At 48.6% G+C, this 25640-nt stretch overlaps 1 protein-coding gene across 1 annotated transcript in view; it reads left to right on the top strand.

The window, feature by feature from the left end:
* Positions 1-25640, top strand: part of LOC132589006 (homeobox protein six1-like) — a 50117-nt gene that overhangs the window by 868 nt on the left and 23609 nt on the right.

The raw sequence follows: 25640 nt of genomic DNA, 5'->3' as shown, positions 1-25640 counted from the left end.
TGATTATAGATTCAGATGGCTAGCCCTGTTGGTCTGAAGCAGCAGAACAAAATTGGGAGTCCAGGGCTACCTTGAAGGCCAACAAGAAGTATGGGTGCACATTAAAGCTTATGCCGGGGTGGCCAAAGTGTGGCTCTCTCCCACATATTATTTGGCTCTCGAAGCCCCTACTGCCCCATCAGCTTGGAGAAGACATCTTGGAGAAGACCTCTCCCTCCACCTCATCTTCCTTCCTTCCTTCCTTCCTTCCTTCCTTCCTTCCTTCCTTCCTTCCTTCCTTCCTTCCTTCCTTCCTTCCTTCCTTCCTTCCTTCCTTCCTTCCTTCCCTCCCTCCCTCCCTCCCTCCCTCCCTCCCTCCCTTCCTTCCTTCCTTCCTTCCTTCCTTCCTTCCTTCCTTCCTTCCTTCCTTCCTTCCTTCCTCATGTCTTGCAGCTCTCAGACATCTGACATTTATTCTGTGTGGCTCTTACCTTAAGCAAGTTTGGCCACTCCAACTTATACCTTGAGTAAAACTTGGTTGGTCTTTAAAGTGCCACTGGACACAAAACTTGGTTCTGTGGTGTTTATAATCCTCCTTTGTCCCCCCAGGGACTCTAGGCGGATTTATACAGAGCGATGTGCTTTTCACACTGGACTGTTTGCAAGTGGATTTTTTTTTATTTTTTTTTTGCTATTCTTTAGGTTGCGATTGCAACCCACTCAAGAATGCACTTTCCGATCCACTTTCAAGGCACTTCCCAACTGGGTTTTTTGCCAGTTCACACATTCTAATCCGGTTGGAAAGTGCATTGGAAGTGGGTTGAAAGTGCATTATTTGATCGCAGCCTCACACAGTAGAAACTTTCTATGATTCTATGGTTTTAGTGTAGAAAGTCAGTTTGGGGATAGACCTAAACCAGGATTAAAGCACTAGTGTGAAGCTGGTCTCAGTTGCACAGTCCGTTATTTGGTATGTGAACGCACGGGTCAGTACAATCAGCAAAATGGGATATCCAAAAACTAAGGCACGAGGATTCAAATGGCGTTTTTGTGCAAATCCTGGTATGAGCCATAGTGGTTGCCTAGGAAATATCCCGCCCCCCCTAGCCCCCCCCCCAAGAAAAACATTTTGGGTTTTTTAAAAAAATTATTTAGGGAGCATTTAAGGTTACTTTGAGAAACAATAAAACAATGAAAAGCCAAATGTTGTAAAAACAGGGGAACTGAATGATCCAGGAGAGAGTTGAGCAGGGAAGTGGTATAGCCCAGGGGCTAATAGAGTACCCTGTTTGAATCCTGCCTCTGCCAGGAATTTTCCCAAGAGGCCTCTGTTTGCTCCCTTGACACACCCGCCAACCAAACAGGCACCCAAAGAGGCTTACCTGGTCCTGCTCTCTTCCATTTTCTCCTCACCACAACACTGTGAGGTAGGCCGGGCTGAGAAAGTATGACCAGTGGGGAATCAAACCTGGGCCTCCGTTATTCTAGTTCCACACTTTAACCCCTACACCTCCCTGACCTCTTTGCCTCAGTCTTGCATCCGCAGAAGAAGTTGGAAGCGCTTCGAACTCTGAAAAGCTAACTATTATTACTCACCACCATCGTCCCTTTAATGGAGGCCGGCAGCTGATCTAAGGCACATTGACACCGAAGAAATACTGGAGTCATGCAAACTCTTGGGAGAAAAGTCTCTTTAGAACTCGAATGGATTTTCTTCCAGGGAGAACATGAACTAGATCAGGGGTGGTCCGGGGGTTTTTTTTTTGTAGCAGGAACTCCTTTGCATATTAGACCACACCTCTCTGATGTAGCCAATCCTCCAGGAGCGTACAGGGCTCTTCTTACAGGGTCTGCTGTAAGCTCCAGGAGGACTGGTTACATCAAGGGGGTGTGGCCTAACATGCAAAGGAGCTCCTGTTCCAAAAAATGCCCTGGGGGTGGCCAAACTGTGGCTGGAGAGCCCAGGTGTGGCTCTTTCACACATATTGTTGGGCTCTGGAAGTCCCCACCGCCCTGTCAGCCAGCTGGGAGAAGGCATCTGTCATTTAAAATCACTTCTCCAAGCCAAGCCAGCCAGTGGCTTGGAGAATGCATCTAAAGTTGCTTTCTTTCCACCTCTCCCTCCCTTCACTGCATCTATTTTCCTTCCTTCCTTCCTTCCTTCCTTCCTTCCTTCCTTCCTTCCTTCCTTCCTTCCTTCCTTCCTTCCTTCCTTCCTTCCTTCCTTCCTTCCTTCCTTCCTTCCTTCCTTCCTTCCTTCCTTCCTTCCTTCTACATCTGACATTTATTCTATGTGGCTCTTACATTAAGCAAGTTTGGCCTCCCCTGTACTCGATCAAGCTGCATCTAAAGCCCTCTCCAGGGTACGTTCCTGACTTGAGCTTAATTTAGCTGGATCGTGACCCTTGCGGCTGTGCCGGGGTTCTGGCTGCAATCCCAAACATACTTGGCACAGAAGCACCCCTGGCACAGAAGCACCCCAGCACTCTTTTACAGGGGGTTTCGTGCTGGAGCTCTCCCTGGTGGATCGGGGCCCAAAGTCTCAAGCCCCTGTTAGGGACTGCAGTCGGTTGTTTGTGATCCTTCTCATGGGAGGGGGCTTATTGGCGTTTCTTCGTTTGTTTCAAGCAATGGGGTGGGTTTAACTGTAAATGTCTTTAAAGTTTCCTATCCAACAGCAACCCGGAAGATCCAAGGAGACCATTTACACAGATGGAGGCTGGATTCTGAAAGGGTGGAGGCGACCCCCCTCCTGGGCTCCTTGAAATCGAAGCACCGGAGGGTCTACTCGGGAGTAAGCCCCAATTACTTCAACAGGAGCTTGCTCCCGGGAAAATCTCCAGGACATCCTCACTTTTGTGGCCAATCCTGGATAAGATCCAGGAGGTTTACTTCCATGTAGGAAGGCTGGAGAGAAGAACATAAGAGCATAAGAGAAGCCACATTGGATCAGGCCAGTGGCCCACCCAGTCCAACACTCTGGGTCACACAGTGGCCAAAAAATCCCCAGGTGCCATCAGGAGGTCCACCAGTGGGACTAGGACACTAGAAGCCCTCCCACTGTGCCCCCCCAAGCACCAAGAATACAGAGCATCGCTGCCCCAGACAGAGAGTTCCATCTATACGCTGTGGCTAATAGCCACTAATGGACCTCTGCTCCATATGTTGATCCAATCTCCCCTTGAAGCTGTCTATGCTTGCAGCCGCCACCATCTCCTGTGGCAGTGAATTCCACATGTTAATCACCCTTTGGGTGAAGAAGTACCTCCTCTTGTGCATTCTAACTCGACTGCTCAGCAATTGCATTGTGTGAAATTGTGAGGCTTGACTAGAATGCCAGGCAAGCTTGACAAATGCGAAACAAAGTTGGAGTCCAGTTGACACCTTCAAGACCAATACATTTTTATTCTAGGTATAAACTGTTGCGTGCACACACACTTCATCAGATACATTGAAGTGGAAGTCACCAGTCCGTGCATATAGCTCAAGGGTGAGCAGCAGGAAAAAGGTTCCTGGTTCAATCCCTGGCATCTCCAGTTCAAAGGACCAGGCAGTAAGTGATGGGAAAGACCTCAGCCTGAAACCAAGGAGAGCCATTGAGGGGCTCTGTGGCTCAGTGGCAGAGCATTTGCTTAGCAGGCAGAGGGTCCCAAGTTCGATTCCTGGCTTCTCCTGTTAAAGGATCAGGTGAGAGGTGATGGGAACCATCTCTCCCTGAGACCTTGAAGACCCACTTCCAGTCAGGGTAGATAGTACTGGCACTTGATGGACCTCCTTTCTACCTTCTGGAACTCAAGGTAGCTTACAAGGTAAGTAAATCAACTATGATAAAACCACATAAAAATCACAATCTGGTTGCCTAATAAGAAAATCAGCGCCAAATTTATTCAGAAGTAAATCCTGCCACCCAGGGATGGAATTCTAGCAGGAGCTCCTTTGCATATTAGGCCTCACCCTCCTGATGTACCCAATCCTCCAAGAGCTTACAAAAAAAAAAGAGCCTTGTAAGCTCTTGGAGGATTGGCTACATCAGGAGGGTGTGGCCTAATATGCAAAGGAGGTCCTGCTAGAATTCCTTACAGGGCTCTCAGTACAGGGCCTACTGTAAGCTCCAGGAGGATTGGCTACATCAGGGGGGCGTGGCCTAATATGCAAAGGAGGTCCTGCTAGAATTCCTTACAGGGCTCTCAGTACAGGGCCTGCTGGAAGCTCTTTGAGGATTGGCTACACCAGGGGGCGTGGCCTAATATGCAAAGGAGCTTCTGCTAGAATTCCACCCCTGCTGTGATCTTAATTCCCCAAGAAAGGGCAAATCTCCAGATGGTGGAGGCAGATGTTCTAGAATTACAAGTTACAACACATTTCCGGGCCACCTAATGGCTGGGGGAGGGAATGGCTGCTTTTAGATAGATTTAGGGCTACCAGCCATGGTGGCTGAGGGGAACTACCACATTCAGAGGCACTAATTCTCTGGATCCCAGAGCCTTGAGGCAACATCAGGGGAAGGTCTCAGCCTCCATGTCCCATGGAAGGCTGTCCAAAGGAACTGGTTGGCCGCTATGTTAGAGAAGATGCTGGATTAGATGGACCTTCACTGGTCTGATCCAGCAGGGCTCTTCTGATGTTCTTATGAAAGCCTCAGTTTCTTTGCCCTGTTGTTGGCCCTCCAGAGGGACTGGTTGGCGATTGTGTGAGACAGGATGGTGGGCTAGATGGACCATTGGTCTGACCAAGCAGGACTCTTCTGACATTCTTATGAAGGCCTCGGCCTCTCTGCCCTGTTGTTGTCCCTCCAGAGGAACTGGTTGGCCACTGTGTAAGACAGGATGCTGGACTAGATGGACCACTGGTCTGATCCAGCAGGGCTCTTCTGATGTTCTTATGAAGGCCTCGGCCTCTATGCCCTGTTGTTGGCCCTCCAGAGGAACTGGTTGGCCACTGTGTAAGACAGGATGCTGGACTAGATGGACCACTGGTCTGATCCAGCAGGGCTCTTCTGATGTTCTTATGAAGGCCTCAGCCTCTCTGCCCTGTTGTTGGCCCTCCAGAGGAACTGGTTGGCCACTGTGTAAGACAGGATGCTGGACTAGATGGACCACTGGTCTGATCCAGCAGGGCTCTTCTGATGTTCTTATGAAGGCCTCGGCCTCTATGCCCTGTTGTTGGCCCTCCAGAGGAACTGGTTGGCCACTGTGTAAGACAGGATGCTGGACTAGATGGACCACTGGTCTGATCCAGCAGGGCTCTTCTGATGTTCTTATGAAGGCCTCGGCCTCTATGCCCTGTTGTTGGCCCTGCAGAGGAACTGGTTGGCCACTGTGTAAGACAGAATGCTGGACTAGATGGACCACTGGTCTGATCCAGCAGGGCTCTTCTGATGTTCTTATGAAGGCCTCGGCCTCTATGCCCTGTTGTTGGCCCTCCAGAGGAACTGGTTGGCCACTGTGTAAGACAGGATGCTGGACTAGATGCACCACTGGTCTGATCCAGCAGGGCTCTTCTGATGTTCTTATGAAGGCCTCGGCCTCTGTGCCCTGTTGTTGGCCCTCCAGAGGAACTGGTTGGCCACTGTGTAAGACAGGATGCTGGACTAGATGGACCACTGGTCTGATCCAGCAGGGCTCTTCTGATGTTCTTATGAAGGCCTCAGCCTCTGTGCCCTGTTGTTGACCCTCCAGAGGAACTGGTTGGCCACTGTGTGAGACAGGATGCTGGACTAGATGGACCACTGGTCTGATCCAGCAGGGCTCTTCTGATGCTCTTACGAAGGCCTCAGCCTCTCTGCCCAGTTGCTGGCCCTCCAGAGGAACTGGTTGACCACTGTGTAAGATAGGATGCTGGACTAGATGGACCACTGGTCTGATCCAGCAGGGCTCTTCTGATGTTCTTATGACATTATATCCCATTGAAGACCCTCCTTTCCCCAAACCATACCCTCCCCCAGGTTCTGCTCCCCCCCCCCACAAAAAAAAATCTCCAGGTCTTTTCCAACCCAACCGGGAGGCAGCAACCTCAGCCTTAAGTCTAGCAATTCTTCAGTGGTTTAAAAGAGCAGAACTCTCCCCCCCCCCCCTTTCCAAGACGATGTAACTTCAGATCTTCAACACTTTAGATCCCTGGAGCCATCAGCAGGCAGATATTTTGTGCTGAGGGAGTTCTCTGTGGTTTGTGGGCCTTTTCAGAGGGAGGGACTCCTTCAGTCTAGGCCGCATCTCACCCCTGGGGCCAAGGCTTGGCTTGGAGCTAATGACCCCTATCTCCTCTGTTTGTTTGTGTTTTGCACCATTGAGGGTATGTTGACCTAAGCCAGGGAGATGTTTACTCTCCCAGCTGTGGGCAGTGGAAGGATCCTCCTTTCTGGGGGGGGGGGAGGTGATCAAGGAGGAAGAGGGAAGAAAGAGGGGTCGGGAACTCAGCGTGGGCTTTTCACACACCCCACCTTTCTTTCGGAAAGCGCCTCAAAAGAAACAGGCTCTCATCTACTTAGGGTTACCAGGAGCAATGCAAGAAATATCTGGGGACTTTGGGGGTGGAGCCAGCAGCAAGGTTGGGACAAGCATCACTGAACTCCAAAAGGGAGTTCTGGCCCTCACATTTAAAAGGGACCGCACCCCTTTTAAATGCCTTCCCTCCATTGGAAATAATGAAGGATAGGGGCACCATCTTTGGGGGCTCATAGAACTGGACCCCCTAGTCCAATCCTTTGGAAACTTGGAGGGTCTTTTGAGGAGAGGCATTGGATGCTATGCAGCAAATCTGGTGTCTCTAATTTAAAAAAAAAACAGCCCCCCCCAAACCCCAGTTACCAGGTCAATTCTGTATTATATCATACGGGAATCAGTCTTCTTAGGGAATAATGGAGTGCCTAGCAGACATTTCCTTCCCTCCCCCCCACACTGGTTTCTGATAGCCTTGAATGGGGGGGGGTCACAAAACCAGGGGGATCCCCTGCCCCTACCTGGGGATCGGAGAACAAGCAAAAAGCTCTGTGTAGCACTGGCTTGAGCATAAGTCAATGTTCAAAGAAATACCGTCCAATAAAGCCAAGCTAATTATGGATTGTCTCCGTTTATTTCGTCAGGCTTCGTGCCTCAAAGAAGTGTGGGAATAAGATATGCACAAATCCAGAGCAGTAGCTGCCGAAAGTAGGATCATTTGCACACGCAGCTATTACATCGGTGGCAATCTGCTCTGAATTTGTGCGTATCTTAATGTCTTCCCCCCATTTGGAAATAATGAAGGATGGGGGCTCATAGAATTGGACCCCCTGGTCCAATCTTTTTGAAACTTGGAGGGTCTTTTGAGGTGAGTCATCAGATGCAATGCTGCAAATTTGGTACATCTACCTCAAAAAACAGCCTCTCAAGCCCCAGATACACCTGCCCATTCTAAATTCTCCATTATACCCTCTGGAAAGAATGGAGTGCCCAGCAGACATTTCCCTCCCCCCCCCCTGCTTTCTGATGATCCTGAAGCGAGGGGAGGGTGTCCAAACTGGGGGATCCCCTGCCTTCACCTGGGGATTGGCAACCCTATACTGCAAGCTCCAGGAGGATGTGATACACGCAGCGCTTTTTTTGTAGCAGGAGCTCCTTTGCCTATTAGGCCATCCCCCCCAATGCAGCCAATCCTCCTAGAGCTTACAGGGCTCTTCTTACAGGGCCTACTGTAAGCTCCAGGAGGATTGGCTGCATCAGGGTGGGTGTGGCCTAATATGCAAAGGAGGTCCTGCTAGAATTCCTTACAGGGCTCTCAGTACAGGGCCTACTGGAAGCTCCAGGAGGATTGGCTACATCAGAGGGGTGTGGCCTAATATGCAAAGGAGGTCCTGCTAGAATTCCTTACAGGGCTCTTCTTACAGGGCCTACTGTAAGCTCCAGGAGGATTGGCTGCATCGGGGTGGGTGTGGCCTAATATGCAAAGGAGGTCCTGCTAGAATTCCTTACAGGGCTCTTCTTACAGGGCCTACTGTAAGCTCCAGGAGGATTGGCTGCATCGGGGTGGGTGTGGCCTAATATGCAAAGGAGGTCCTGCTAGAATTCCTTACAGGGCTCTTCTTACAGGGCCTACTGGAAGCTCCAGGAGAATTGGCTGCATCGGGGGTGTGTGTGTGTGTGTGTGTGTGTGTGTGGCCTAATAGGCAAAGGAGTTCCTGATACAGAAAAAGCCCTGAGCTGCTCAAGAGCAAAAGACTTAAAGTTCTTGGAATTAAATAGCGGTTGCAGGATTTTATCAGCGGGGGGGGGGGGGGGGGGCTGTTGTTAGCTTTTATGGAATCCCTCCCCCCACCCCAGAACTAGGCTTGCCAAGTCCAATTCAAGAAATATCTGGGGACTTTGGGGGTGGAGCCAGGGGACATTGGGGGTGGAGCCAGGAGATATAGGGGTGGAGCCAGGTGACATTGGGGGTGGATCCAGGGGACTTTGGGGTGGAGCCAGGAGACATTGGGGGTGGAGCCAGGGGACTTTGGGGTGGAGCCAGGGGCAAGGACATGACAAGCATCATTGAACTCCAAAGGGAGTTCTGGCCATCCCATTTCAAGGGACCGCACACCATTTTAAAGGCCTTCCTTCCATAGGAAATAATGAAGGATAGGGGCACCTATCCTTCTTTTGGGGCTCATAGAATTGTACCCCCTGGTCCAATCTTTTTGAAACTTGGGAGGTATTTTGGGGGGGATGCACTGGGTGCTATATTGAAAATTTGATGCCTCTACCTCAAACAACAACAACCCCCCCCCCCAGAGCCCCAGATACCCGCTGATCAATTCTCTATTATTTTCTATGGGAATGTCTCCATAGGGAATAATAGAGTTCCCAGCAGACATTTCCCTCCCCTCCTCCACTTTCTGATGACCCTGAAGTGGGGGGAGGGCCTGCAACCTGGGGGACCCCCTGCCCCCACCTGGGGATTGGCAACCCTAGCAGGGGGCCTGTTGTTACCTTTTACGGAATTCCTCCCCCACCCCCAGAATCAAGGTTCTGATTTCAACGCACAGCTTGACTCCCTGGGGCTGCAGCTCTACCCAAACAGCTGGCCTAGGAAAATTAGGGAGGGGAGGGATGAGGAGAAGTCCTCGGGCTGTTTGGAAAGTCAACAGCTGGCTGTTCCGTTCCATACACAAAGCCAAGGGATTGCCTGACCCCTCTACTCCCCTGCATCTGTTTGCCTTCTGCTCACCCCCCTGATTCTGAACCTGCAGGCCAAGAAGTCCAGAAAGAGCCTCAGGAATTATAAATTGAGATGGGTAGCTGAAAGCACGGGAGTATCAGAAGAACATCTGTTTCTGTTTCATTGACTATGCTAAAGCCTTTGATTGTGTGGATCACAACAAACTGTGGGAAGTCCTTAAGGAGATGGGAGTACCAGACCACCTCACATGTCTCCTGAGAAACCTGTATAAGGGTCAAGAAGCAACTGTCAGAACGGGATATGGAACAACTGATTGGTTTAGAATAGGAAAAGGAGTTTGACAAGGATGTATATTGTCACCCTGCTTATTTAATTTATATGCAGAGTACATCATGCGGAATGCCGGCCTGGATGAAGCAGAAACCGGAATTAAGATTGCCGGGAAAAACATCAACAACCTCAAATATGCAGATGACACCACTCTAATGGCAGAAAATGAGGAGGACCTAAAGAACCTCTTGTTGAGGGTGAAAGGGGAGAGCACAAAAGTAGGCTTGAAACTCAACATCAAAAAAAGTAAGATCATGGCATCCAGCCCCATCACACCTTGGCAAATAGAAGGGGAAGACATGGAAGTAGTGACAGACTTCACATTTCTAGGATCCAATATCACTGCAGATAGTGACTGTAGCCCTGAAATTAAAAGACGTTTGCTCCATGGGAGGACAGCTAAGGCGAACCTGGGCAGTATAATATAAAGTAGAGACATCACCCTGCCAACAAAAGTCCATATAGTCAAATAGATGGTATTCCCAGTAGTAATGTATGGCTGTGAGAGCTGGACCATAAGGAAGGACGAGCGCAGAAGAAGAGATGCTTTTGAGCTGTGGTGCTGGAGAAGACTCTTGAGAGACCCTTGGACTGCAAGAAGACCCAATCAGTCAGTCCTAAGGGAAATCAACCCAGACTGTTCCCTGGAAGGTCAGATGCTGAAGCTGAAGCTCAAATACTTTGGCCACCCAATGAGAAGGGTGCACTCCCTGGAGAAGATCCTGATGCTGGGAAAGACAGAAGGCAAAAGAAGAAGGGGACGGCAAAAGATGCGATGGCTGGATACCGTTACTGATATAACCAATGTAAATTGGAGTGGACTTCGGAGGATGGTGGAAGACAGGAGGGCCTGGCGTGACTTTGTCCATGGGGTTGCAAAGACTCGGATTCGACTGTGCGACTGAACAACAACAAGCAGTAAAAAAGAACAAGAGTTCAGGAACTCCTTCAAGACTAACAAAAATTGTGGGCAGGGCAGGAGCTTTTCTGAGTCATGGCTCACTTCTACAGAGAGAAATCAAAATGGGTAGTACGCAGGGCTTTTGTTGTAGCAGGAGCGCCTTTGCATATTAGACCACACCCCCATGGTGTAGCCAATCCTCCAAGAGCTTACAGGGCTCTTAGTACAGGGCCTACTGTAAGCTCTTGAAAGATTGTATAAATCGATGGTGCGGTCTCATTTGGAGTACTGTGTGCAGTTCTGATCGCCGCACCTCAAAAAGGATATTATAGCATTGGAGAAAGTCCAGAAAAGAGCAACTAGAATGATTAAAGGGCTGGAACATTTTCCCTATGAAGAAAGGTTGAAACGCTTGGGACTCTTTAGCTTGGAGAAACGTCGACTGCGGGGTGACATGATAGAGGTTTACAAGATAATGCATGGGATGGAGAAAGTAGAGAAAGAAATACTTTTCTCCCTTTCTCACAATACGAGAACTCACGGACACTCAATGAAATTGCTGAGCAGTCAGGTCAGAACGGATAAAAGGAAGTCCTTCTTCACCCACAGGGTGATTAACACATGGAATTCACTGCCACAGGAGGTGGTGGCGGCCACAAGCATAGCCACCTTCAAGAGGGGGTTAGATAAAAATATGGAGCAGAAGTCCATCAGTGGCTATTAGCCACAGTGTGTGTGTATGTATAAAATTTTTTGCCACTGTGTGACACAGAGTGTTGGACTGGATGGGCCATTGGCCTGATCCAACATGGCTTCTCTTATGTGTGACACAGAGTGTTGGACTGGGATGGGCCATTGGCCTGATCCAACATGGCTTCTCTTATGTGTGACACAGAGTGTTGGACTGGAGGGGCCACTGGCCTGATCCAACATGGCTTCTCTTATGTTCTTATGTGTGACACAGAGTGTTGGACTGGATGGGCCATTGGCCTGATGCAACATGGCTTCTCTTATGTTCTTATTGGCTATATCGGGGGTGGGGGGGTGGATAATACGCAAAAGAGTTCCTGCTGCAAGAAAAAGCCCTGTGTAGTTGTGTTAGGTCTGTCTGTGTAGAAGTAGAAAAGAACAAGAGATCAGAAGCACCTTAAAACTAACACAATCTGTGGCAGGATAGAAGCTTTTCCGAGTCGTCGCTCACTTCTTCAGATAACAGCTAGAATGCGAGTCCGTCTGTCCTTATTCTTGGAGAATGGAGTGATTTCAGATGGACTCACATTCCAGAGGTATATGAAAAAGTGAACCGTGACTCACATTTTGAAAGCCTTTAAGGTGGTATTGGACTCCTCTTCTGCCAGCAATTATAAATATATTCCATCATCATCATCATCAGTAGTAGTTGTTTATATATATTCCACCCATTCCCCTGGGAAAAAATACATCAAATATACAATAATAAAATAAACAATCAAAACAGCCAAAATCATAATAGATTTTCCCGGCTCAGCATTAGGAAGAACTTCCTGACCTTTAGAGCGGTTCCTCAGTGGAACAGGCTTCCTCCTTGGGAGGTGGTGGGCTCTCCTTCCCTGAAGGTTTTTAAATAGAGGCTGGATGGCCATCTGACAGCAATGCTGATCCTGTGAATTTAGGGGGAGGTGTTTGTGAGTTTAGAGCGGTTCCTCAGTGGAACAGGCTTCCTCGGGAGGTGGTGGGCTCTCCTTCCTTGGAGGTTTTTAAACAGAGGCTAGATGGCCCTTCTGACAGCAATGAGGATCCTGTGAATTTAGGGGAGGTGTTTGTGAGTTTCCTGCATTGTGCAGGGGGCTGGACTAGATGACCCTGGAGGTCCCTTCCAACTCTATGATTCAGTAACAGTATTAAGCTCAGAATTTAACCAGCACTTTACATACCATATACGATGATGTTACATAACCCACTGGCCCCCACCGTCAGTAACAAACAGTCCAGATAATGATGAAATAGTTTAATAATCTGCAGCAATTTTTTTTAGAAGAAGACATTGGAAGACATTGGATTTATATTCCGCCCTCCACTCAAGAGTCTCAGAGCGGCTCACAATCTCCTTTACCTTCCTCCCCCACAGCAGACACCCTGTGAGGTGGGTGGGGCTGGAGAGGGCTCTCACAGCAGCTGCCCTTTCAAGGACAACCTCTGCCAGAGCTATGGCTAACCCAAGGCCATGCTAGCAGGTGCAAGTGGAGGAGTGGGGAATCAAACCTGGTTCTCCCAGATAAGAATCCGCACACTTAACCACTACACCAAACTGGCTCTCCAGTTTTTAAAAAAAATTTGGCCAATTGTCTGGCAATCCTCAATCCATCCATCCCCCAGACATTTTAAAATGGGTCCATAGATTATTTCCAAACTTGCTTCCCAAAGCCAAACAGGTCGCGTGTGGTGGAATCTATTGCCTGACATCACATTTATTATATCCCATTCTCACTCCAAGGAATTGGGGGTGATGAATAGAATGGTTCTCCCCTTCTTGGTTATAGCAAAAGATTCTAGGTAGAGAGTCTGGGGAAAAAATTAGCTGTCCTTCCTCACTCGAAGGTCTTTCCTTTTTCCCCTCAGAATAACTGGAAATGTTGGAAGCACTGTGTGTGGGGGGGAAACCTCCTTGCAGGGGAGAGCCAGTTTGGTGTAGTGGTTAAGTGTGCGGATTCTTATCTGGGAGAACCGGGTTTGATTCCCCACTCCTCCACTTGCACCTGCTGGCATGGCCTTGGGTCAGCCATGGCTCTGGCAGAGGTTGTCCTTGAAAGGGCAGCTGCTGGGAGAGCCCTCTCCAGCCCCACCCACCTCACAGGGTGTCTGTTGTGGGGGAGGAAGGGAAAGGAGATTGTGAGCCGCTCTGAGAGTGGAGGGCGGGATATAAATCCAATATCTTCATCTACCTCACAGGGTGTCTGTTGTGGGGGAGGAAGGGAAAGGAGATTGTGAGCCGCTCTGAGACTCTTCGGAGTGGAGGGCGGGATATAAATCCAATATCATCATCTTCTTCTTCTTCTTCTTCTTCTTCTTCTTCTTCTTCTTCTTCTTCTTCTTCTTCTTCTTCTTCTTCTTCTTCTTCTTCTTTTTCTTCTTCTTCTTCTTCTTCTTTTTGTAGAAAAAGAGCTTCTGAGCACAGCTCATTTACGTAGCTCATTTGCATGCGCCACACTCTCCTAACATCACCACAAGGCAGACCAAATTATTTGTCATACCAACTGCTCAACTATGGCCTCGGCTGTACTATTGTTGGTGTTATGGTCCTCTATTGTAATCTGTATGTATTATGTTTATGAGATTTTAAATTCATTGTGTTTAATTCATTATATTTTATTTATTGTTATTGCAATGTGTTAATGTTGTAAGCATGTTGTGAGCTCGCTTTGTGGGATAGGGCGGGGTACAAATCGCAAATTAAATTAAACATTAAAAATTATATCAGCTCAGCATCTACCTTAAAATGCTTGCATTAGAACTGTTATAATCAAACCTTACTCCCGTTATACTTATTAAATTACTTTCTCCTTCGTGGCCACAGGGCCACGAGGAAGATTGCCATCTGTCTGCTTCATATGTTTTCGTTCTTTCTCCATTTTTTGTGGGGGGAAATATTAGAAAGCTTGTCAGATTTTAGAGTTCAGCAAAATTCTCACAGAGGGTTTAAACAATGGAGCCCAGAAAAAAGTATTTGGGGGGGGGGGGTGGAGAAAGAAAGAGCATAGACGTTCTGGAGCTTCACCTCCTATGAAATATTTTCTTTTGGGGAATGGATTAAATACTTTTAAGGACAAGGTTTTAGTCAATGGATTGGATAAAAATATGGAGCAGAGGTCCATCAGTGGCTATTAGCAACAGTATATATATATGTGTGTGTGTGTGTGTATACACACACACATATATTGGCCACTGTGTGACGCAGAGTGTTGGACTGGATGGGCCATTGGCCTGATCCAACATGGCTTCTCTTATGTTCTTATGTGTGACACAGAGTGTTGGACTGGATGGGCCATTGGCCTGATCCAACATGGCTTCTCTTATGTTCTTAAGTGACACAGAGTGTTGGACTGGATGAGCCACTGGCCTGATCCAACATGGCTTTTATTATGTTCTTATGTGTGACACAGTGTGTTGGACTTGATAGGCCATTGGCCTGATCCAACATGGCATCTCTTATGTTCTTATGTGACACAGAGTGTTGGACTGGATGGGCCATTGGCCTGATCCAACATGGCTTCTCTGATGTTCTTATGTGACACAGAGTGTTGGACTGGATGGGCCATTGGCCTGATCCAACATGGCTTCTCTGATGTTCTTATGTGACACAGAGTGTTGGACTGGATGGGCCATTGGCCTGATCCAACATGGCTTCTCTTATGTTCTTATGTGTGACCCAGAGTGTTGGACTGGATGGGCCATTGGCCTGATCCAACATGGCTTCTCTGATGTTCTTATGTTAATCCAAATGTGCAGCATGAATATTTTTACATAAGACTATCCACAGCATTGTCCTAATTTCTATATTCCTGTAGAAGATATAGACTTGGTTTCAAAATGTGTTTATTGTTTTTTGTTGTTCAGTTGCCCAGTCATATATATGAACATATGAAGCAGCCTTATACTGAATCAGACCCTTGGTCCACCAAAGTCAGTATTGTCTACTCAAGTGGCAGCAGCTCTCCACAGGATTCTTGTTCCTTTATTTGCGGAGGCCGACCGTCATGGTTACCCCTTATTACCTTCAGGGAGAGCCTCCCGAGAGCTTCTCTTTCCTCATCTTGCTTTTAAAAAATTTGATATTTCCCCCCCTTCCCCTGCAGATGGGCAAGAGCACACACAAACAAGAGAGGCTTATATTCAATGGCCTCTCCCTCTCTCTCTCCTTCTCCCCTTTCCCACTTCGCCTTCCTCTTCTTGACAGATTTCACACTGGGTTGCTCAGGCAAAGTTTTAAAAGAAAAAAAAAACAGCAACTGAGGAGGAAGAAGCAGAGACCGGCCAAGTGATTAATTCTACCTGTTTCCCCCCCCTCCCCCTCCAGAAGCCATCACCTGTTTAAGGGGTCAGGAATAGCCGGTAGTTCTCTGTGTCTCTCCCTCTCCCGGCTCTCAGAGCCTCATTTGTTTGGTGACAGCTGAGTGACAAGGCCCGAAACTCGAGCTCCCCCATCTTAGGTCTTAGCCTGATGTGTGGATAAAAAAACCCTGGATGTTTGTCTCCCTTCTCTTCTCCCCCCCTCCCCTCCCTCACAACATTTCAGGAAATGAAAGTTGTAACGCGATCCCCCTGCCCACCTCTCTCTGCAGCTCGGCACTGCAGACTCACACGGAAAGCTCAAAGGAAGCGGCCTGGATTCGGTTCAGGCCGGAGAGGATGGAGGGAAAATGGAGAAGAGGCTGCAAAAAGCTGGGATTGGCAGATCCTTCCTTCCACCACCACCTCATCCTCACTCCTTCCCCGTGCCCCCTTGAGGTTTATTGGAAATGCCTGTCTGAGCAAGGATTTCAGAAGGTCACCCAAGTGCTAGGGGGGGAGGAGAGGAGAGAGAAGGCTAGGCCTAGTCATTCCAAGCAACGGGGCAGAGCCTTCTCTGGCCACCTTTCCCTTGGCAACAGTGGCTTTCAAAATGGTGCCGCTCATTTACATAGGTTGCAGACTGCCAGTTTGGTGTAGAGAGCCAGTTTGGTGTAGCGGTTAAGTGTGCGGACTCTTATCTGGGAGAACCGGGTTTGATTCCCCACTCCTCCACTTGCAGCTGCTGGAGTGGCCTTGGGTCAGCCATAGCTCTGGCAGGAGTTGTCCTTGAAAGGGCAGCTGCTGGGAGAGCCCTCTCCAGCCCCACCCACCTCGCAGGGTGCCTGTTGTGGGGGAGGAAGGGAAAGGAGATTGTGAGCCGCTCTGAGACTCTTCGGAATGGAGGGCGGGATATAAATCCAATATCTTCATCTACCTCACAGGGTGTCTGTTGTGGGGGAGGAAGGTAAAGGAGATTGTGAGGCGCTCTGAGACTCTTTGGAGTGGAGGGCAGGATATAAATCCAATATCTTCATCTACCTCACAGGGTGTCTGTTGTGGGGGAGGGAGATAAAGGAGATCGTAAGCCACTCTGAGTCTCTGATTCAGGGAGAAGGGTGGGGTATAAATCTGCAATTCTTCTTCTTCTACCATGGGACTAGTGTGATTCTTATACTGCCAAGCGACTAGCAGGAAAGGTCCCTTAAGAGCCAGAGTTCTGTCGTAATTAGAACTCTGGAAACCCAGGTTCAAAAATCCCTCTGGGTTGCCAAGTCCAATTCAAGAAATATCTGGGGACTTTGGGGGTGGAGCCAGGAGACTTTGGGGGTGGAGCCATAAGCAAAGTTGTGACAAGCACAATTGGACACCCAAGGGAGGTCTGGCCTTCACATTTAAAGGAACCGCACAACTTTTAAATGCCTTCCCTACATTTGAAACGTTGACGGATAGGGGCACCTTTTGGGGGAGTTCCTAGGATTGGACCCCCCTGGTCCAATCCTTTTGAAACTTGGAGATTTGAAACTTGGAAATTTTGAGGGGAGTCATCTGATGCTATGCTGAAATTTGGTGCCTCTACCTTAAAATACAGCCCCTCCAGAGCCCCAGATACCCCCAGATCAATTCTCCATTATACCCTATGGGAATCAATCTCCATAGGGAATAATGAAGTGCCCAGCAGACATTTCCCTCTCTCCCCCTCCCCGTTTCTTAGGACTCTGAAGCGGGGGAGGGCCTGCTCCCACTTAGGGGTTGGTATCTCTACTCATGAGTTGCTGAACTTCCAACTTCTTCAAAGTAACATGGAGCAAGCAAAGGTTCACATTTACCTTTCCTATGCAAACGACCTCCGAAAAGATTGTGCAACCGACAGAGAGCCAGTTTGGTGCAGTGGTTAAGTGTGCGGACTCTTATCTGGGAGAACTGGGTTTGATTCCCCACTCCTCCACTTGCACCTGCTGGAATGGCCTTGCGTCAGCCATAGCTCTGGCAGAGGTTGTCCTCGAAAGGGCAGCTGCTGTGAGAGCCCCCTCAGCCCCACCCACCTCACAGGGTGTCTGTTTTGGGGGAGGAAGGGAAAGGAGATTGTGAGCTGCTCTGAGACTCTTGAGTGGAGGGTGGAATATAAATCCAATGTCGTCGTCTTCTTCTTCAAGTGGAGTGTGAAGCCTCCGGAGGTGGAAAGGCACATGGGGGCTGTGGGGGCGGAACTTCCCCCCCGCCGGCCAGCTGACTGGGAGCGGGAAGGAGCCTGGGAAAGCGGGAGAACCCCCGCTGGGACCTGGAGATTGGCAAACCTACGTGGAAGCTCAGCTCAGTGGTTTTTCTAGAGCTAGCTGCGCTCTGGCCGCTTTGGGTGTCTGTTGTGGGGGAGGAAGATAAAGAAGATTGTGAGCCACTCAGATTTGGAGTGAAGGGCGGGATATAACTCCAATGCCGCCGCCTTCTTTTTCTTATTGCTGTTGTTACTACTACATTGTAATATACAGGGCTCTTTTGCAGAAAAAGCCCAGCAGGAACTCATTTGCATATTAGACCACACCACATGACAGCACCATTGTTTGGCACAGGCGAATCTCATTTGCATATTAGGCCACACCTCCTGACACCAAGCCAGCCGGAACTGCGTTCCTGCACACAAAAAAAGCCCTGGTGATATATAAAGAAATAATTATTGTAATATGTTATAATATATAAAGAAATAATTGTCCAGTTGCTAACAGGGGACCCCTGTTCTAGCCTATACAAATATAGGCCTGGTTGAATCATCTTCCAAGCTTCAGACTTCTGCAAGGCGTGATTGTCTGGAGTGATGGGGAATTATTTGTAGCTAGAAAACAGGGAAAGAGAGAGGCCATTGAGAAAACGCGACTGTTTCTGTTTTCACTGTTTCTATGAACCGCAGAGCAAGCCCTTTCCCCCTCCACGTGGAAGAATTTGCGTTTTCACACAGGTGACTCTCAATTCAGCCGTTTGTGGTTTTTCGATTTCCTGCGGAGAACAATTGAATATCAATCTCTGCCGTTCCGTAGGCACAAGTGACTCGAACTCTTGTCCCGCAGGACTTCCTTCCACTTTCGTCAAACCTGATTTTTTTTGAAAATGGCACTCCTATTCATGAAAATGGACTCGGCGTAATTATCTGCCCATTGTTAGGAGAGTCTCGGGCTTTATTCACGGATGAGTAGCCAGCCTGTTAATGGGAGGGAGGCGGTGAGCAGAGCTGACAGGTTCTTGCTCCAGGGGTTAGAAGGAGCAGACGCAATCCAGAGAAGGGAACATTAGAGGAGCCTGGCTGGATCTGGCCACTGGTCCATCAATTTCAGCATCCTGCTCTACACAGTAGCCAAGCCAGGGGGGCCAATACAAACAGGGCCCAGAGGCCAAGGCCTTGCTCTGATGTTGCCCCCTTGTGCTGCCATCAAGAGGTTGACTGCCCCTGGATGTGTAGGTTCTCTTTAGTTCAATTCAATCCACGCCTTTATTGGCACTGTTCATTTACAAGCGGGAATAAATACAGAGGCCTGATAAATGAACCACACCAGTTTGGTGCAGTGGTTAAGTATGTGGACTCTTATCAGGAAGAACCAGGTTTGATTCCCCACTCCTCCACTTGCAGCTGCTGGAATGGCCTTGGGTCAGCCATAGCTCTCGCAGGAGTTGTCCTTGAAAGGGCAGCTTCTGTCAGAGCTCTCTCAGCCCCACCCACCTCACAGGGTGCCTGTTGTGGGGGAGGAAGATATAGGACAGGGGTGGCCAAGCTGTGACTCGCGAGCCACATGAGGCTCTTTCACACATATTGTGCGGCTCTTGAATCCCCTCGCCCCCACAGTCAGCCAGCTTGGAGAAAGCACTTGTGTCTTTAAATCATTTATCCTAGCTAAGTCAGCTGGCGGCTTGGAGAATGCATTTAAAGTTGCTTTATTTCCACCTCTCCCTCCCTTCCCCATCTATTTGCCTTCCTTCCTTCCTTCCTTCCTTCCTTCCTTCCTTCCTTCCTTCCTTCCTTCCTTCCTTCCTTCCTTCCTTCCTTCCTTCCTTCCTTCCTTCCTTGGGGCTCTAAAACATCTGCTGTTTATTCTATGTGGCTCTTACTTTCAGCAAGTTTGGCCACCCCTGATTAGGATATAGGAGATTGTAAGCCACTCTGATTTAACAAGAACATAAAGCAGTCAATTAAAATAATAGCCAATAATACAAGTCTAGGATAAATAGGGGTCCAACAATTAAGGGACAGCAGTGTGCTTAAACTTACGTAATTTTATAAGCTTCTACTAAAACGTTTTGCAACACACGCTGTCATTTGTGGATTAACATCTTCTAAAAGATAGATTAATTCCACCCCCCCTCTCTGGGTGAAAACACAGTGCTGAAGGTATTTACACAGAAATTGTTTACGTTGTAAGGCAAGGAACGCGTGGGGCTCTTTAGCTTGGAGAAGCGTCGACTGCAGGGTGACATGATAGAGGTTTACAAGATTATGCATGGGATGGAGAAGGTAGAGAAAGAAGTACTTTTCTCCCTTTGTCACAATACAAGAACTCATGGGCATTCAATGAAATTGCTGAGCAGTCGGGTTAAAACAGATAAAAGGAAGTACTTCTTCACCCAAAGGGTGATTAACATGTGGAATTCACTGCCACAGGAAGTGGCGGCGGCTACAAGCATAGCCAGCTTCAAGAGGGGGTTAGATAAAAATATGGAGCAGAGGTTCATCAATGGCTATTGGTCACAGTGTGTATATATATGTATTTTATATATATATATATATATAATTTTTTTGCCACTGTGTGACACAGAGTGTTGGACTGGATGGGCCATTGGCCTGATCCAACATGGCTTCTCTTATGTTCTTATGTGTGACACAGAGTGTTGGACTGGATGGACCATTGGCCTGATCTAACATGGCTTCTCTTATGTTCTTATGTGTGACACAGAGTGTTGGACTGGATGGACCATTGGCCTGATCTAACATGGCTTCTCTTATGTTCTTATGTGTGACACAGAGTGTTGGACTGGATGGACCATTGGCCTGATCCAACATGGCTTCTCTTATGTTCTTATGTGTGACACAGAGTGTTGGAGTGGATGGACCATTGGCCTGATCTAACATGGCTTCTCTTATGTTCTTATGTGTGACACAGAGTGTTGGACTGGATGGGCCATTGGCCTGATCCAACATGGCTTCTCTTATGTTCTTAACGGGCATTCTAAAATAATGAGATACAGTACGTGGCTTTTTTTGAGCAGGAACACACAGGAATGCAGTTCCAGCTGGCTTGGCACCAGGGGGTGTGGTCTAATATGCAAATGAGCTTCTGCTGGGCTTTTTCTACAAAAATGCCTGATGTTGAACTATGGTGATGTCAAGGGGTGTGGCCTAATATGAAAATGAATTCCTGCTGGGCTTTTTCTACAAAAAAGGCCCTGATGAAATATATTTTCGTCGCTGGGTTATTGTGAGGACAAGAAACCAAGAGAGAACTTCACGAACCCCACTCTACAATAATGAAGTAAGTAAAATGTGCAAGTAAGTAAAATGCGATAACGCAGAGGTCCATGAGTGGCTATTAGGCACAAGGTAAAGATGAAACACTCTGTCTGGGGCAGTGATGCTCTGTCTTCTTAGTGCTTGAGGGGCAACAGTGGGAGGGCTTCTGGAGTTCTGACCCCACTGGTGGACCTCCTGATGGCCCCTGGGTTTGGGCCACTGTGTGACACAGAGTGTTGGACTGGATGGACCATTGGCCTGATCCAACATGGCTTCTCTCAGGTTCTTATGTCTGGGGCAGGGATATTCAGTATTCTTGGTGCTTGAGGGGCAACACTGGGAGGGCTTCTGGAGTTCTGACCCCATTGGTGGACCTCCTGATGGCCCCTGGGTTTTGGCCACTGTGTCACACAGAGTGTCGGCCTGGATGGGCCATTGGCCTGATCCAACATGGCTTCTCTCAGGTTCTTACATGCCGGCTGTCTTTACCCATTGGAAGAAGGAGACCAATTCCAATATAATATTGCGATACACTTTATATTGGAACTTTGGGTTTTGTCTTCGGACACGCCAGCGATTTAAAACTAGGAAGAGAGCGCTCGTCGCCACACTCCATAAAACATGAGGCAGGTCCAGGAAGTGGGACGCACGGCTATGCCGTCCTCACTTCGGCTGCTGTTTCAGCTCATTTAAAAAAGAAAACATAATCCCAGACTCCAGGGCCCAGTGAAGGACAGGCCTGTATTTCTGTCCTGTTAATGGACGGTGAAAAAGTCTCAAGGCAGGAACAGGTGTTTGGGCAGCGATGCAAGTTCCAGAGAACGGCTGGCAGGGCAGGCACGAGGCCGTGTTTCCCTTTGCCCGTGTGGTGCTGTTGTGAAAGCAAAACACCCCCGCGTCCAAAATAATAAACTCATTGGCTTGCGCTTCTGTGACAGCCGTCACATGCCCAGATTGGGCACAGCGTACTTTTCATTCTATGCACTTTCTTCTGGCCGGCCTCCGCACAGAAGTCGACGAGGAATGTTGTTGTGTCTGGTTTGTAAGGTTGCCAGCCTCTAGGTGGGACAACCAAGCAGAGATTTGCGGAAAGAAGAAGAAGTAGATGACAGCTGCAGAATTATACCCCACCCTTCTCTCTGAAGCAGAGACTCAGAGCGACTTACAGTCTCCTTTATCTTCTCCCCCCACAACAGACACCCTGTGAGGTGGGTGGGGCCTGAGAGAGCTCTGACAGAAGCTGCCCTTTCAAGGACAACTCCTGCAAGAGCTATGGCTGACCCAAGGCCGTTCCTGCAGCTGCAAGTGGAGGAGTGGGGAATTTAAACCCGGTTCTCCCAGATAAGAGTCCGCACACTTAACCGCTACACCAAACCAAAGAGATAGATCGCTGTGAAAAATAACTAAATTACACTCAATTTCCTATCGTTGTATTCATCTTCAGGGGTCATTTTGCAGGAAAAGGAAGTGCGAGAGCTCCTTAGCACAACTCATTTGTGTAACTCCTTTGCAGGCGCCACGCACCCCTGACATCACTGAAAGGTGTACTAAATCAGATCAGCTCACCATCTACTTTAAGATGCTTCTTGAATTAGAATTGTCACAACAAAATCTTCCTCCCACGATCAAACTTTTTGAAATTCCTTTCTCCTATGTAGCCACAGCGGCAGGAAGAAGATTTCCATCCGTCCGCTTGGTACGTTTGGGTTATTTTCCCATTTTTGTGCGGGGAAAAATATTATAAAGTTTGTCCAGTCTTAAGAGTTCAGCAAAATTCTCACAGGGGGTTTGAACAACGGAGCCCGGAAACAAGTATTTTTTTTTGGAGGGGGGGGGGAGAAAGAAAGAGCACAATAAAATATAGAGATTCCGGACCCCTGCTCTTGTGAGCTCCTACCCAAAATGAGGCCTGTTCATCTTATAAATATCCTATTGTATACATACATACATTCCTTGTTAACCACACAATTGCTATCTCAGAGTCCTTCAGAAAGTTCAGTCTCCGCCCCACTCGAGGGGATATAAAGTGCTTACCCTGGCTCTTCCAATAAAGCGCTTGTGCTATATAGAAAATCTTTTGTCTCTTTGGTTGTAACCTCCAGGTGGGATCTGGAGATCTCCTGGAGTTAGGACTTATCTCCCAGCGAGCGTTTCCCTGGAGGAAATAGCTGCTTTGGAGGGATTACACCCGGCTGAGGTCCCTCCCAGATCTCCAGCCACTTCCTGGAGGTTGGCAACCTTACCTGCTAGGTCGGTTAGGCTGAGGCAGAGCAGCTGCTCCAATGCCATTCGGTGAGTTCTGTGACCAACCCAGAGATTTGAATCCAGGTCCCCCAGAACTCTGTCCAGCATTCTAACACTGGCCCAGCTGGCTACAGGGCTGCAGGAAGGAAGGAAAGCATAAACCCTTCCTGCCCGAGAAAGAATACTTTTTTCTGGAATTGGAGTGCTTTTGTTTGGAGTTTGAGTGCCCTCTGGTGGCCAGATTGCCCCATTTCTATGCCATCGCTGCAGTCTTTGGTGAAAAGAAGGAAAGGACGGATAGATCCCGTTCTGTACAGTTTTATCCCTCAATGAGACTCATAGGTTTCCCAAGGCAAGACAAGGCAGCATTTCTGGTTAGTAGCCGTGGACAGACTATAATCTAAGCCCCCTTCCTTTGTGCTGTTCTAAGCTTTCTCCTGCATGTGACCACATGAAGCTGCCTTCTACTGACTTGGTCCATCCAAATCTGTATTGTCTGCTCAGACTGGCAGCAGCCAGGGCTTTTCTTTCTTTCTTTCTTTCTTTCTTTCTTTCTTTCTTTCTTTCTTTCTTTCTTTCTTTCTTTCTTTCTTTCTTTCTTTCTTTCTTTCTTTCTTTCTTTCTTTCTTTCTTTCTTTCTTTCTTTCTTGTAGCAGGACCTCCTTTGCCTATTAGGCCACACCCTCCTGATGCAGCCAGTCCTCCAAGAGTTTACAGGGCTCTTAATCCAGGGCCTACTGGAAGCTCCAGGAGGATTGGCTACATCAGGGGGTGTGGCCTAATATGCAAAGGAGGTCCTGCTAGAATTCCTTACAGGGCTCTTAGTACAGGGCCTACTGGAAGCTCCAGGAGGATTGGCTGCATCAGGGGTGTGTGGCCTAATATGCAAAGGAGGTCCTGCTAGAATTCCTTACAGGGCTCTCAGTACAGGGCCTACTGGAAGCTCCAGGAGGATTGGCTGCATCAGGGGTGTGTGGCCTAATATGCAAAGGAGGTCCTGCTAGAATTCCTTACAGGGCTCTCAGTACAGGGCCTACTGGAAGCTCCAGGAGGATTGGCTACATCAGGGGTGTGTGGCCTAATATGCAAAGGAGGTCCTGCTAGAATTCCTTACAGGGCTCTTAGTACAGGGCCTACTGGAAGCTCCAGGAGGATTGGCTGCATCAGGGGTGTGTGGCCTAATATGCAAAGGAGGTCCTGCTAGAATTCCTTACAGGGCTCTAAGTACAGGGCCTACTGGAAGCTCCAGGAGGATTGGCTGCATCAGGGGTGTGTGGCCTAATATGCAAAGGAGGTCCTGCTAGAATTCCTTACAGGGCTCTCAGTACAGGGCCTACTGTAAGCTCCAGGAGGATTGGCTACATCAGGGGGTGTGGCCTAATATGCAAAGGAGGTCCTGCTAGAATTCCTTACAGGGCTCTCAGTACAGGGCCTACCGTAAGCTCCAGGGGGATTGGCTACATCAGGGGGTGTGGCCTAATATGCAAAGGAGGTCCTGCTAGAATTCCTTACAGGGCTCTCAGTACAGGGCCTACTGGAAGCTCCAGGAGGATTGGCTACATCAGGGGTGTGTGGCCTAATATGCAAAGGAGGTCCTGCTAGAATTCCTTACAGGGCTCTCAGTACAGGGCCTACTGGAAGCTCCAGGAGGATTGGCTACATCAGGGGTGTGTGGCCTAATATACAAAGGAGTTCCTGCTACAAAAAAAAAACCCCGGCAGCGACTCTCCAGGGTCTCAGGCGGAGATCTTTCCCCTCACCTGCTGCCTGTTCTTCGTTAACTGGAGATGCCGGGGACTGAACCTGGGACCTTCTGCATGCCAAGCAGATGCTGTGCCCCTGAGCCACAGACTCTTTCTTGTGTCTTGTGCATTTGAAAAAACAAACAAACGCAAAAGCCCATCTTCACAGTGCTAGTCTGACTCATATTTCCTGGCTGTAGGTTTCACTCCTGTTCCAGAGCCAGTTTGGTGTAGTGGTTAAGTGTGTGAACTTTTATCTGGGAGAACCGGGTTTGATTCCCCACTCCTCCACTTGCACCTGCTGGAATGGCCTTGAGGCAGCCATAGCTCTCGCAGGAGTTGTCCTTGAAAGGGCAGCTTCTGTCAGAGCCCTCTCAGCCCCACCCATCTCAGAGGGTGTCTGTTGTGGGAGGAGAAGATATAGGGGATTGTAAGCCACTCTGAGTCTCTGATTCAGAGAGAAGGGCGGGGTATAAATCTGCAGTCGTCTTCTTTTTCTTCTTTCTACACGGACTGCATCTTTGCATTCCAGATTTCTGGAGGTCTGTTCTATTCATATGCTGCCAAACTATTAACGTTGGCAGTGGCTACACTGGCAGTAACCAGCAGCTTTGGCCTGCCATCCTGGCTTTGGAAAGGACCTTATCCGAAGCCCAAAGCCTCACTCAGTGCCAGCATCACCCTGGGCCATTCAGGCAACTCCGCCAACGGTCAACAGTTAGTCTTCCTCAGTGTTCCAGGAACCATCTGCAGTATTTCGCCTGCCTTCTGTTTGTTAGTGCTGGCATTGACTTTG

Source organism: Heteronotia binoei, chromosome 21 (assembly GCF_032191835.1).
Source record: "Heteronotia binoei isolate CCM8104 ecotype False Entrance Well chromosome 21, APGP_CSIRO_Hbin_v1, whole genome shotgun sequence".
Taxonomy (NCBI): Eukaryota; Metazoa; Chordata; class Lepidosauria; order Squamata; family Gekkonidae; genus Heteronotia; species Heteronotia binoei.
This window is presented reverse-complemented; position numbering and strand designations above follow the sequence as displayed.